This window comes from Macaca mulatta, chromosome 6, assembly GCF_049350105.2.
Source record: "Macaca mulatta isolate MMU2019108-1 chromosome 6, T2T-MMU8v2.0, whole genome shotgun sequence".
In the NCBI taxonomy this organism is placed as follows: domain Eukaryota; kingdom Metazoa; phylum Chordata; class Mammalia; order Primates; family Cercopithecidae; genus Macaca; species Macaca mulatta.
The window spans coordinates 43,057,589-43,070,817 of NC_133411.1; the positions used below are offsets into that span (position 1 = coordinate 43,057,589).

Here is a 13,229-nt window from a genome sequence, read left to right on the forward strand (position 1 = left end):
TGCTCCCCTGTGAGTAACAGCATGTGATGTGCGGGTGCTTGTGCAGCAGTCATAGAGTTAAGCAAGGGAGCACAGGCTTATGCAGCGTTAAAGTGGCTCTGAAGTCAAGGTAGAGACAAGATCTCTATGGTATCTAAGCCAGTACCTGGAATGAAACTATGGGCAGAAACAGTTTGACTCTGGGTCCCAGAGTGCTAACTAGCTCAATATGACTTATGGGCAGGGCACTTGTATGGTTGGGGGAGGTTTCAGCTTCTCGGGTGGTAGAGAAGTGTGTAGACACATCTCCCTTTCTGGGGATCCTGGACAAAAATAGCTGTTTGTTGCCTCTTTAGCAAAAGTAGCCAGTGTCCCCTATGGAGCAGACTGTTAGGAAACTCAATGGTTCCTGCCATGCAGCTGATAGCAACAACCTTTGTCTTTCTTATTTGTTCCTTGCTCTCTCCTGACATCTCAAGTATGCTAATTTCACCAGCAATCTTTTCTATGTGCATATTCCCAATATTTTTGCTCCACTCTGTTGCCACAGACTCTTTAGTGGGCCTTTCAAACTTCTCTGGGATGTTTTGGTTTGTGGCTAGTGGCCTGTATTTGTTACTTTGTAGGTGAATGAAGGCTGGTACCACCTACTCTGCCATTTTGATTGATGTTTTGATAAATGCATATGAAAGTTTCTTTAGTTAGATTTATTTTACCACAGCCTGCAAATAATTTGGGAACTGGATCTGTGCCTTCGTTTTAGCTAGATTTGGGACCTCAGCATCTGAAGAATTTGTTTCCATTTTTTTGTTTTGCCTTTAGTCTTTCTCAATCCCTGCTTGTCTGCATCTCAGAGGGATACTTATTACCTATCCTGCCTTAGTCTCCACCAAAATCAACCATTGCATCAGTGGGGGCCCTGAGTACCTAGAGAATTTCTTTCAGGATTTTGTGTTGCCTGAAGACTCCAGCAATCCCCCTACACTTGCATCTCATAGGAGAGTTTATCTTAGCTTTCCTGCTCTTCTCTTAGCAACAGGTCATCACAGTCTCTTACTCAGTGTAAAGCCCAGAGGGTTTATCTTCATTCTTATGCCTTGCCCTTAGATTTCATGAGGTCCTGCACACTGTGTCTCAGTGCAGCAAGTCTCTTCCAGTATTCCTGACCCTTTTCCACCAAAGGTAACTGCCTGCTACCTTGTACTGGGTGTGAAGTTCAAACACTTGAAGGTTTCTCTTAACATTCCTACCCCGGTCCAATATTTCTCATGAGTACTCTGTGAATGCCTCTGAAAAAGTGTTGGCAAGTGGCATACTCTCTGTTCTGGGGACTCCAAATCATCATGCCATCCCACACTTGGTCAATAAAAATTCCTTAAACATTCATCAATTTTCTCATTTCCCATTTTTCTGACAGCTTTCTCCCTTTTCCACTGATTCACCAAAAATGACAGAAACTGTTAGATTTCTTCACTCCAAAGAGAGGTGTATAACTTTTTTGGATTTTAAGTCATTAGGTTTAATCCCTCATTCTTAGCACTCTGATAAATTTGTTTCAAACCGTGACTTTACATATTGTCTGGCTGGTTACTGTTGTTAGGATGGGAATGACATTTTCTTGTGACTTTTTACATTCTAAGCAGAAGGTAATACCTGATAGTTTACATATAAATGATAATTTTTCTCTTTCAACATATGTATACATATATATGTACTATATATACACATACTACATATAATATATATGCTATACATGTTGATTAAAAATATTTTTGAAATTATTCTTTTAGAATGTATTGGAGGTATTCATCTTTTCTTTTTTAATACCTCCGGTGGTAAGAAATCTTTCACTAATTCCAAAATTACATCTGCTCTAAAATTAGAGTGACATTCAAAACAAAGTTTATAAATAATGGTGGTGATTAATTATGTTTTTTGTACAGTTGACTCTTGAACAACAAGAGGGTTAGGGCTGATCCCCTACATTGTTAAAAATCTTTCCCAAAACTTAGCTACTAATAACCTACTTTGACTAGAAGTCTTACTGATAATGTAAAGTCAATTAACATGTATTTTGTATATGTATTTTGTTTTGTATTTTTATAATTAAAAAACTAGAGAAAATAAAATGTTATTAAGAAAATCACAAGAAAAGGAAAATATATTTACTATCCATTAAGTGGAAGTGAATCATCATAAAATTCTTCATCTTCATTGTCTTCATATTGAGTAGGCTAAGGAGGAACAGGAAGAGGAAGGGTTGGTCTTGAAGTCTTGGGGTAGCAGAGATGGAAGAAAGTCCATGTATAAGTGGACCTGTGCAGTTTAAACCTACATGGTTCACAGGTCAACTGTAATGAAATAATTGGGATGATTTTTTTAAAGGCTAGTCAAGTGAAGCAGTGGTTGTGGAAAAAGAACAAATAAATCTGTAACTGGTTGTGATCGGTTAGTTGTAAACACCATTGCACCCAGACCAGCCCGGATGATTTTTTATGCTTCTTCTAGATACCTTTTGAAGGCAATTCAAAATTGATTTTAAGTGATGGCAGCATCATTGGAATAAGGAAATTCTTCTGATGATGACTGTTTAATTATGAGTAGTAAATAAAAAGCAAATATCTAGAATGCCGTAATTTTAAAATATATTTTCATTGCTCATGTATACAGTCTTGAACATTTGTTGTCAAAATTACTTTAAAATATTTCAGATTTTAGTCTTTCTTGTACTCTGAATAATCCAATGACAATTGATAATATATGGTTTGCCATTTTATTGCTTTCTTTGTAAATGCAAACAGAGGTTGATTTTTTTTAGTTTACTTGAAAGTATATCATAGGCATCTTCACCTTATTAACAACTTACAGTGATTTCTCTTTTTTTCATACCACAGCAGACAGATGTGTTTTAATAAAAAAGAAAAAAGAACCTTTAATCAGAAAGTCTGATTAAATTCAATATTAACTCAAACTCTTAAAAATATTTTGGAAAAGTCAACAGGATACATCACAGAAAAGCAGGCAGCTGCTAAAACTTCTTTGGTGGAAAAGTAACTTGCATACTTATCCAAGCTGCTGAAATGATTATGAAAACGAGTTTTTTTTTTCTTTTTCCAAAAACAGATTTTAAGATACACCAAAGAAGCTATACAGATATTCCCTAACAATACAAAACTTTAGCAATGAAGTTAAACTACATAGCAAAAGCCAAGTATGACAATACACATGAATAATTTATAAAATAAGCCTTTAAATCCTAGAAAACTAAAGTGGGGAGATCTTACTGAATGGTAACATACATAAAATGAGGACTAAAAGCAGGGAACAATCCTTAACATTTTCCCAATGACTGACTAAACCTCAAAAAGACAACTTAGGAAAATGATTAACATGCAGTTTTTATTTTTTTCCTAGCCAATTCAGTTCTACTTAGATAGATCTGGTTACCAGTCAATACATATATAGATTAGTTCTTTTTTTTTTTTTCTACTTAGTTACTACCATTTTTAAATTTTTCATCTTTTCCCTAATTTTTCCTTTGGTTTGATGAGTTGAACTCAAAAGGTTTGCTACCTAAAATGATTATCAACGCTTATGGGAATAGCACTCGAGAAGTGCAATCCTAGAAAAGGCAAATTTTTAACAGAGGTGGCTTGACAAAGTTAAGCATTCATTCTCAATATAACAATGTCTCCCATGTTAGTCACATGGTTAATGACTTGCTCTTGGCTAGATCACATGACCCTGCATGATACTGGAATGCTTCCTGGTGAGGTACTGCAGAGCTACATGCATATACACCCATGAAAGCTTTCAATAAATGCAAAGCATTATTTTAAACCATTTCAGTAGAATAAATAAAAACATATCGCATTTCTCTTGGCTTGCTTTTCTTCCTGAGCTGACTTGGAGTGCTGTTGGTGATACAGAAGTCACAACAGTTAGTTAGTGGCTACTCCAAGCTCTTTAGACTTCAGCACTTTCCGTTCTTCAAGCCTCAGCACTTTTCTTTGGCAGCAATTATGGTATTCTTCATTAGCATTGCCACTGTCATAGGGCCAACACCTCCAGAAACTGGAGTGATATAACTGGCTTTTTGCCTAACTCCTTTAAAATCCACATTTTCAACCAACTTAGGTTTAGTGTTACAGGATCTTGAACTGTATCTATTCCCACATCAATGACTATTGCTCCTTCCGTGGTCATATTTGCTGTGATCAGATTTGGAATGACTGCAACAGATATTACAATATCTGCAAGAATTGTATGTTTCCTCAACTGCTCTTTGGAGGTATATCAATGAGATATTACAACAGTGGGATCACCTCCGTGACGTTCATGCACCCCATCTGTGTGCAGTGACATTGCAATGGGCATTCCAAGATTTTTTGACCTTCCAGCCAAACCACATTCTTCCCTAGAGTTGGAATGCCAGTTTGCTTAATTATTTCCCACACACCACACAGAGTAGCTGGTACATGGAATACTGGTCCAGATATATTCGCCCTACATTTATTACATGAAAGCCATCAACATGCTTATCTGGAAAAACAGCATTGCAGATCTTTCTCTCATCAATGTGCCCTGGAAGAGACAGGTGAAGAAGGAGGCCATCTACATTACCATCATTATTCAATTTATTGATTAAATTAAACAATTCTTCCTCTGAAATTGAAGCTGGTTTCACAATTGTCTCACTGTTGATTCCCACATCTGAAGCTGCCCTGGTTTTGTTGAGGATATAGGAGTGACTTGCAGGATTTTTGCTGACCAGAGTCAAGCATAGGCATGGCCATTTTTTGCCAGAGGCCAGCTACTCCTCCACCTCCTGCCACACTTTCTGCTTCATCCACCTGGCCAGTTTCCTGACAAAAGCTTCATTTAGTTGGCAATGGGTTCATCCTAAGAACCCCACTGCTTCATCCAAAGCTGACAGACCAAGAGTGAGTATATGAGGGCAAAGGCAACAATTTTTAGGTTGGCCAGCTGTTCAGTTGGTGCAAAAGCTTAGCTCATAAGAGCAGTGAGAGTTATTGGAACCAGTAAGAGCTCTTCCCTGAGGAAGTTCAAAGGAACTGCCACGAAGTGAAAAAGGCGAGGACAGAGGCGGCAGCTCTGAGCAGGCTGGATCAGTGGGCGGCCAACGCTGACATGAGGAAAGTCACAGCCAGAGCCCTGCGCCGGTGCCCGCGCTAGGCTGACACTGATTTTAAACTTTTTTGCCTTTGCGTCCCAGCCTAGTCAAAGTTCTGAAAAACATCCATTTTAAACTAAATTTCAACTAGTTATGAAATAATTAAACAAGTTTTAAAAAAATTTTGACTTGGTGCCCAAGTATTCGATTTTTATTTTCTGTTACATATCGAAATTTAAGAATATGTAATAATAGTGAATTATTAAAAAGTTACTACACTCCATGTAAAATTTTTTTTAATTGTTGAAAATGATTTCTTTTGAATTTCATTGACATCCTCATGTTTTGAAAATTGCAGGATTTGTTGCACAAAGCCACAGTTCACGGTGTTCTTACATTTTATGATTTTATGAATGCCCATTCTGTTCCCATGGAAACTTTCAGTTTTTATCTTCTAGATATTTTTAAAGCTTGTTATTTATATTGAAGGTTTTTTTAATCCATAAAGTTCCAATCCAACAAATGTATCATTTTTCTAAGTGTAAGCTCCTTTGCAAATGGTTTTGTTCCTGTCTTACATTAGGTACCCTTCTTTTTATATTCTACAGTTGTCATATATTTGTTGACATATGGTCAGATAGAGCAGCCAAGGGTTGGTGCCCCTTAGCAACATCCTGCAATCCTGTCTCCTTTATTAATACCTAAGCTTACTTTTTCCACTCACTTTTTCCTTGTCTTACTCTGAAACATATACATTTCCAGAAGAGTTTGTGAAAATATATTTGTAGTTGAATGAGTGCTTATAAAACAAACACTTGTGTAATCTAAGTCAAAAAGTAAAACTGGCAGCATTCCAAAACACATATCCAGTCTATTCATGCCATTCTCCCTAATTACAGTTCTATCTCTCCACCCTGGAAGTATCCCTATGTCTTAATCAATTTTGTGCTGATAGAACATCTCAGATGATAGCAGCATGATTTATAATCTTTTGGGTATATCCACAGTAATGGGATGGCTGGGTCATATGGTACATCTAGTTCTAGATCCTTGAGGAATCGCCACACTGTTTTCCACAAAGGTTGAACTAGTTTACAGTCCCACTAACAGTGTAAAAGTGTTCCTATTTCTCCACATCTTCTCCAGCACCTGTTGTTTCCTGATTTTTTAATGATTGCCATTCTAACTGGTGTGCAATGATATCTCATTGTGGTTTTGATTTGCATTTCTCTGATGGCAAGTGATGATGAGCATTTTTTCATGTGTCTGTTGGCTGTATGAATGTCTTCTTTTGAGAAGTGCCTGTTCATACCTTTTGCCCACTTTTTGATGGGGTTGTTTGTTTTTTTCTTATATTGATTGAGATTTTTGTAGTTTCTGGATATTAGCCCTTTGTCAGATGAGTAGATTGCAAAAATTTTCTCCCATTCTGTAGGTTGCCTGTTCACTCTGATGGTAGTTTCTTTTGCTGTGCAGAAGCTCTTTAGTTTAATTAGATCCCATTTGTCAATTTTGGCTTTTGTTGCCATTGCTTTTGGTGTTTTAGACATGAAGTCCTTGCCCATGCCTATGTCCTGAATGGTACTACCTAGGTTTTCTTCTAGGGTTTTTATGGTTTTAGGTCTAACATTTAAGTCTCTAATCCATCTTGAATTAATTTTCATATAAGGATCCTGGAAAGGATCCAGTTTCAGCTTTCTACTTATGGCTAGCCAATTTTCCCAGCACCATTTATTAAATAGGGAATCCTTTCCTCATTTCTTGTTTTTGTCATGTTTGTCAAAGATCAGATGGCTGTAGATGTGTGGTATTATTCCTGAGGGCTCTGTTCTGTTCCATTGGTCTATATCTCTGTTTTGGTACCAGTACCATGCTGTTTTGGTTACTGTAGCCTTGTAGTATAGTTTGAAGTCAGGTAGCGTGATGCCTCCAGCTTTGTTCTTTTGGCTTAGGATTGTCTTGGCAATGTGGGGTCTTTTTTGGTTCCATATGAACTTTAAAGCAGTTTTTTCCAATTCTGTGAAGAAAGTCATTGGTAGCTTGATAGGGATGGCATTGTATCTATAAATTACCTTGGGCAGTAGTTCTTCCATTTGCTTGTGTCCTCTTTGATTTCACTGAGCAGTGGTTTGTAGTTCTCCTTGAAGAGGTCCTTTACATCCCTTGTAAGTTGGATTCCTAGGTATTTTATTCTCTTTAAAGCTATTGTGAATGGGAGTTCAATCATGATTTGGCTCTCTGTTTGTCTGTTACTGGTGTATAAGAATGCTTGTGATTTTTGCACATTGATTTTGTATCCTGAGACTTTGCTGAAGTTGCTTATCCACTTATGGAGATTTTGGGCTGAGACAATGGGATTTTCTAAATATACAATCATGTCATCTGCAAACAGGGACAATTTGACTTCTTCTTTTCCTAACTGAATACCCTTGATTTCTTTCTCTTGCCTGATTGCCCTAGCCAGAACTTCCAACACTATGTTGAATAGGAGTGGTGAGAGAGGGCATCCCTGTCTTGTGCCAGTTTTCAAAGGGAATGCTTCCAGTTTTTGCTCATTCAGTATGATATTGGCTGTGGGTTTGTCATAAATAGCTCTTATTATTTTGAGATACATTCCATCAATACCGAATTTATGGAGAGTTTTTAGCATGAAGGGCTGTTGAATTTTGTCAAAGGCCTTTTTCTGCATCTATTGAGATAATCATGTGGTTTTTGTCTTTGGTTCTGTTTATATGCTGGATTATGTTTATTGATTTGCGTATGTTGAACCAGCCTTGCATCCCAGGGATGAAGCCCACTCGATCGTGGTGGATAAACTTTTTGATGTGCTGCTGGATTCGTTTTGCCAGTGTTTTACTGAGGATTTTTGCATCGATGTTCATCAGGGATATTGGTCTAAAATTCTCTTTTTTTGTTTTATCTCTATCAGGCTTTAGTATCAGGATGATGTTGGCCTCATAAAATGAGTTGGGGAGGATTCCCTCTTTTTCTATTGATTGAAATAGTTTCAGAAGGAATGGTACCAACTCCTCCTTGTACCTCTGGTAGAATTCGGCTGTGAATCCGTCTGGTCCTGGGCTTTTTTTGGTTGGTAAGCTATTAATCATTGCCTCAATTTCAGAGCCTGCTATTGGTGTATTCAGGGATTCAACTTCTTCCTGTTTTAGTCTTGGGAGAGTGTAAGTGTCCAGGAAATTATCCATTTCTTCTAGATTTTCTAGTTTATTTGTGTAGAAGTGTTTATATTATTCTCTGATGGCACTTTGTATTTCTGTGGGGTCGGTGGTGTTATCCCCCTTATCAAGTTTTATTGCATCTATTTGATTCTTCTCTCTTTTCTTCTTTATTTGTCTTGCTAGTAGTCTATCAATTTTGTTGATCTTTTCAAAAAACCAGCTCCTGGATTCATTGATTTTTGGAGGGTTTTTTGTGTCTCTATCTCCTTCAGTTCTGCTCTGATCTTAGTTATTTCTTGCCTTCTGCTAGCTTTCGAATGTGTTTGCTCTCACTTCTCTAGTTCTTTTAATTGTGATGTTAGAGTGTCAATTTTAGATCTTCCCTGCTTTCTCTTGTGGGCATTTCGTGCTATAAATTTCCCTCTACACACTGCTTTAAATGTGTCCCAGAGATTCTGGTATGTTGTATCTTTGTTCTCATTGGTTTCAAAGAACATCTTTATTTCTGCCTTCATTTCGTTATGTACCCAGTAGTCATTCAGGAGCAGGTTGTTCAGTTTCCATGTAGTTGAGCAGTTTTGATTGAGTCTCTTAGTCCTGAGTTCTAGTGTGATTGCACTGTGGTCTGAGAGACAGTTTGTTATAATTTCTGTTCTTGTACATTTGCTGAGGAGTGCTTTACTTCCAACTATGTGGTCAATTTTGGAATAAGTGTGATGTGGTACTGAGAAGAATGTATATTCTGTTGATTTGGGGTGGAGAGTTCTATAGATGTCTATTAGTTCTGCTTGGTGCAGAGCTGAGTTCAATTCCTGGATATCCTTGTTGACTTTCTGTCTCATTGGTCTAATGTTGACAGTGAGGTGTTAAAGTCTCCCATTATTATTGTATGGGAGTCTAATTCTCTTTCTAAGTCTCTAAGGACTTGCTTTAAGAATCTGGGTGCTCCTGTATTGGGTGCATATATATTTAGGATAGTTAGCTCTTCCTGATGAATTGATCCCTTTACCATTATGTAATGGCCTTCTTTGTCTCTTTTGATCTTTGATGGTTTAAAGTCTGTTTTATCAGAGACTAGGATTGCAACCCCTGCTTTTTTTGTTTTCCATTTGCTTGGTAGATCTTCCTGCATCCCTTTATTTTGAGCCTATGTGTGTCTCTGCATGTGAGATGAGTCTCCTGAATACAGCAAACTGATGGGTCTTGAGTCTTTATCCAATGTGTCAGTCTGTGTCTTTTAATTGGACCATTTAGTCCATTTTCATTTAAGGTTAATATTGTTATGTGTGAACTTGATCCTGTCATTATGATATTAGCTGGTTAATTTGCTCACTAGTTCATGCAGTTTCTTCCTAGCATCGATGGACTTTACATTTTGACATGTTTTTGCAATGGTTGGTACCTGTTGTTCCTTTCCATGTTTAGTGCTTCCTTCACTATCTCCTGTAGGGCAGGCCTGGTGGTGACAAAATCTCTAAGCATTTGCTTGTCTGCAAAGGATTTATTTCTCTTTCACTTATGAAACTTAGTTTGGCTGGATATGAAACACTGGGTAGAAAATTCTTTCTTTAAGAATGTTGACTATTGGCCCTGGCTTGGAGAATTTCTGCCAAGAGATCTGCTGTTAGTGTGATGGGCTTCCCTTTGTGGGTAACCCAACCTTTCTCTCTGGCTGCCCTTAACATTTTTTCCTTCATTTCAACTTTGGTGAATCTGACAATTATGTGTCTTGGAGTTCCACTTCTCAAGGGGTATCTTTATGGCATTCTCTGTATTTCCTGAATTTGAATGTTGGCCTGCCTTACTAGGTTGGGGAAGTTCTCCTGGATGATATCCTGAAGAGTGTTTTCCAACTTGGTTCCATTTTCCCTGTAACTTTCAGGCATACCAATCTGATGTAGATTTGTTCTTTTCACATAATCTCATATTTGTTGGAATCTTTGTTCATTTCTTTTTACTCTTTTTTCTCTACACTTCTCTTCTCACTTCATTTCATTCATTTCATCTTCAATCTCTGATACCATTTCTTCCAGTTCATCGAGTCAGTTACTGAAGCTTGTGCATTTGTCACATAGTTCTTGTGTCATGGTTGTCATCTCTATCAGTTCTTTGAAGGTCTTCTCTGCATTGATTATTCTAGTTATCCATTCTTCCATTTTTTTTTTCAAGGTTTTTAGTTTCTTTGCACTGGTTCCATAGTTCCTCCTTTAGCTTTGAGAAGTTTGATTGACTGAAGACTTCCTCTCTCGACTCATCAAAGTCATTCTCCATCCAGCTTTGTTTCATTGCTGACGATGAGCTGCATTCCTTTGGAGGGGGATATGCGCTCTGATTTTTTGAATTTCAGCCTTTCTGCACTGCTTTTTCCCCATCTTTATGGTTTTATCTGCCTTTGGTCTTTGATGATGGTGATGTACTGATGGGGTTTTGGTGTGGGTGTCCTTTCTGTTTGTTAGTTTTCCTTCTGACAGTCAGGACCCTCAGCTGCAGGTCTGTTGGAGTTTGCTTGATGTCCACTCCAGGCCCTGTTTGCTGTGGTATCATCAGTGGAGCCTGCAGAAGATAGAATATTGCTGAACAGCGAGCGTTGCTGTCTGATTCTTGCTCTGGAAGCTTCGTCTCAGGGGTGTACTCTGCCGTGTGAGGTGTGAGATGTCGGTCTGCACCTAGTGGGGATGTCTCCCGGTTAGGCTACTTAGGGGTCGGGGACCCACTTGAGCAGGCAGTCTGTCTGTTCTCAGATCTCAACCTCCGTGCTGGGAGATCCACTGCTCTCTTCAAAGCTGTCAGATGGGGGCATTTACCTCTGCTGAGGTTTCTGCTGCTTTTTGTTTAGCTATGACCTGTCCCCAGAGGAGGAGTCTACAGAGGCAGGCCAGCCTCCTTGAGCTGTGGTGGGCTCCACCCAATTCAAGCTTCCCAGGGGCTTTGTTTACCTACCTACCTAAACCTCAGCAATGGCGGGCACCCCTCCCCCAGCCTGGCTGCTGCCTTGCAATTAGATCTCAGACTGCTGTGCTAGCAATAAGGGAGGCTCCGTGGGCGTGGGACCCTCTGGACCAAGTGTGGGATATAATCTCCTGGTTTGCCGTTTGCTAAGACCCTTGGTAAAGTGCTGTATTAGGGTGGGAGTTACCTGATTTTCCTGGTGTTGTGTGTCTCAATTTCCTTTGGCTAGGAAAATGAATTCCCTTTCCCCTTGCACTTCCCAGGTGAGGTGATCCCTCACCCTGCTTCCGCTCTTACTAGTCAGGCTGCACCTGGGGACCAGCGCCAACTGTCCAACAGGACCCAGTGAGGCGAACCCGGTATCTCAGTTGAAAATGCAGAAATCACTCATCTTCTGTGTTGCTCATGCTGGGAGCTGGAGGCTGGAGCTGTTCCTATTTGGCCATCTTCTCTACTCATCTGGTTGAAGTTTTGAGTTGATACATAAAACATTATAATTTTTCTCATTTAAAATATTGAGAAATTGGTTCTCTATTAGCACTTGTAGATGCCTAATTTACAGAGGTAGATTTCTGATTTTAAGTGGGGTATCCTGAAATTGAAAAATGCTAAACCTAAAATGAAAATGCTGGGTCATAGATTCTGTATATCTTTACCTTGGCTAGATAATGGCAGATTGTTTTCCAAAGGAGTGGTACAAATATTTCCATCAAATGTGTATGAGAATTCCATTTATTATATCTTCACCTGTTAACCAATTTTCCTAATAATTGAGAAAAAATTCTGTATTACAGAAGAAAGCCAGTTATAAAATATGCAAGAGATTATAGAAAATATAATTTTACTGGCCCAAATGATATTATTAGATTAAGAGGACAATATTAATTGGTATTAAAATCATTAAGTAAATGATTGATGAGAAACTGGTCATTGGTTAATTGTTAAAAAAAAACCCTAATGGATTACTTTTTAATCTCAAGGAAAAATGCTTATCTGTATAGTGAAAGGGAAAAACAAAATAACTTAGTGTAAGAATTTATCATTCATAGTGCCACCAATGATGGTTAACCCGATATTATGTGACTTTGGATATGATGCTACATGAAGTATACACCATCACTTTGAATTGTTATTGGAAAAAATAATATTAATGTATTAAGCTTCTAACATAATAAACAATACAGAATATAGACTATAGACAGGGGATACAGGATACAGGCTAACAAGTTCAATAATACCATAGCAAAGCAACTAGACAAATTCAGGAATATTCTACAGAATGTAATTGGCTTGGGGTTTTAAAAAGTTAGTATTATGAAAAAGAGATTGTAATCAATTGTAAGAAATTTAACAAATATAAAAGCCAGATGCAAGATTGGATCTTACATTTGATATTTGAATGGACAAATGAACTGCATGTAATATTTTTGGGTCAACTGGGGGAATTTTGAACATCGTCTCAGCAGTAGGTGAGATGAAATGTACTGAAAGAGAAAGTTACCAAAAAAACAAAACCAGATTGAGGAATGGTATGTACAATAAAATTTATATTGATGTAAAACTAGAAAGAGGTGTGTGTGTGTGTGTATAAAGACCTGGAAAGGTAAACATTAAGGTAATTCACATTGGTGCCCACTGATGGTAATTAAATTGATTTAATTAAATTCAAAAATTTCCTATAGTGCACATGTGCTGCTTCTGTAACTGTACTTTTTAAAAGTACAAACAATATAATAAAAAGTCACCCAATTTAACTGATTACTTTTTGTTAACTGATTACTTTTTAATGGAGTGTATTTCCTGCTAAGAATTAAGATATAAAACAAAGATATTTTTGGCCTAATAATAATTCTATGCATGACTAGCATTTCATATGCTAGATAATCTTTCTGGAAATAATGATTGCCTTGATTGTTATTATAGAGACCACTCCATAGGGTCATAAATCATCTAGTGTCCTCATCTTCTTTCCTGATTATGTGCATTTTAGT

The 13,229-nt window shown here is 37.8% G+C and overlaps 1 pseudogene; it reads right to left on the reverse strand.

Annotated features, from left to right (window-relative positions):
- Positions 1 to 3,920: 3,920 nt before the first annotated feature.
- The window catches only part of LOC100428054 (bifunctional methylenetetrahydrofolate dehydrogenase/cyclohydrolase, mitochondrial-like), a 119,401-nt pseudogene continuing 110,092 nt past the window's right edge, over positions 3,921 to 13,229 (reverse strand).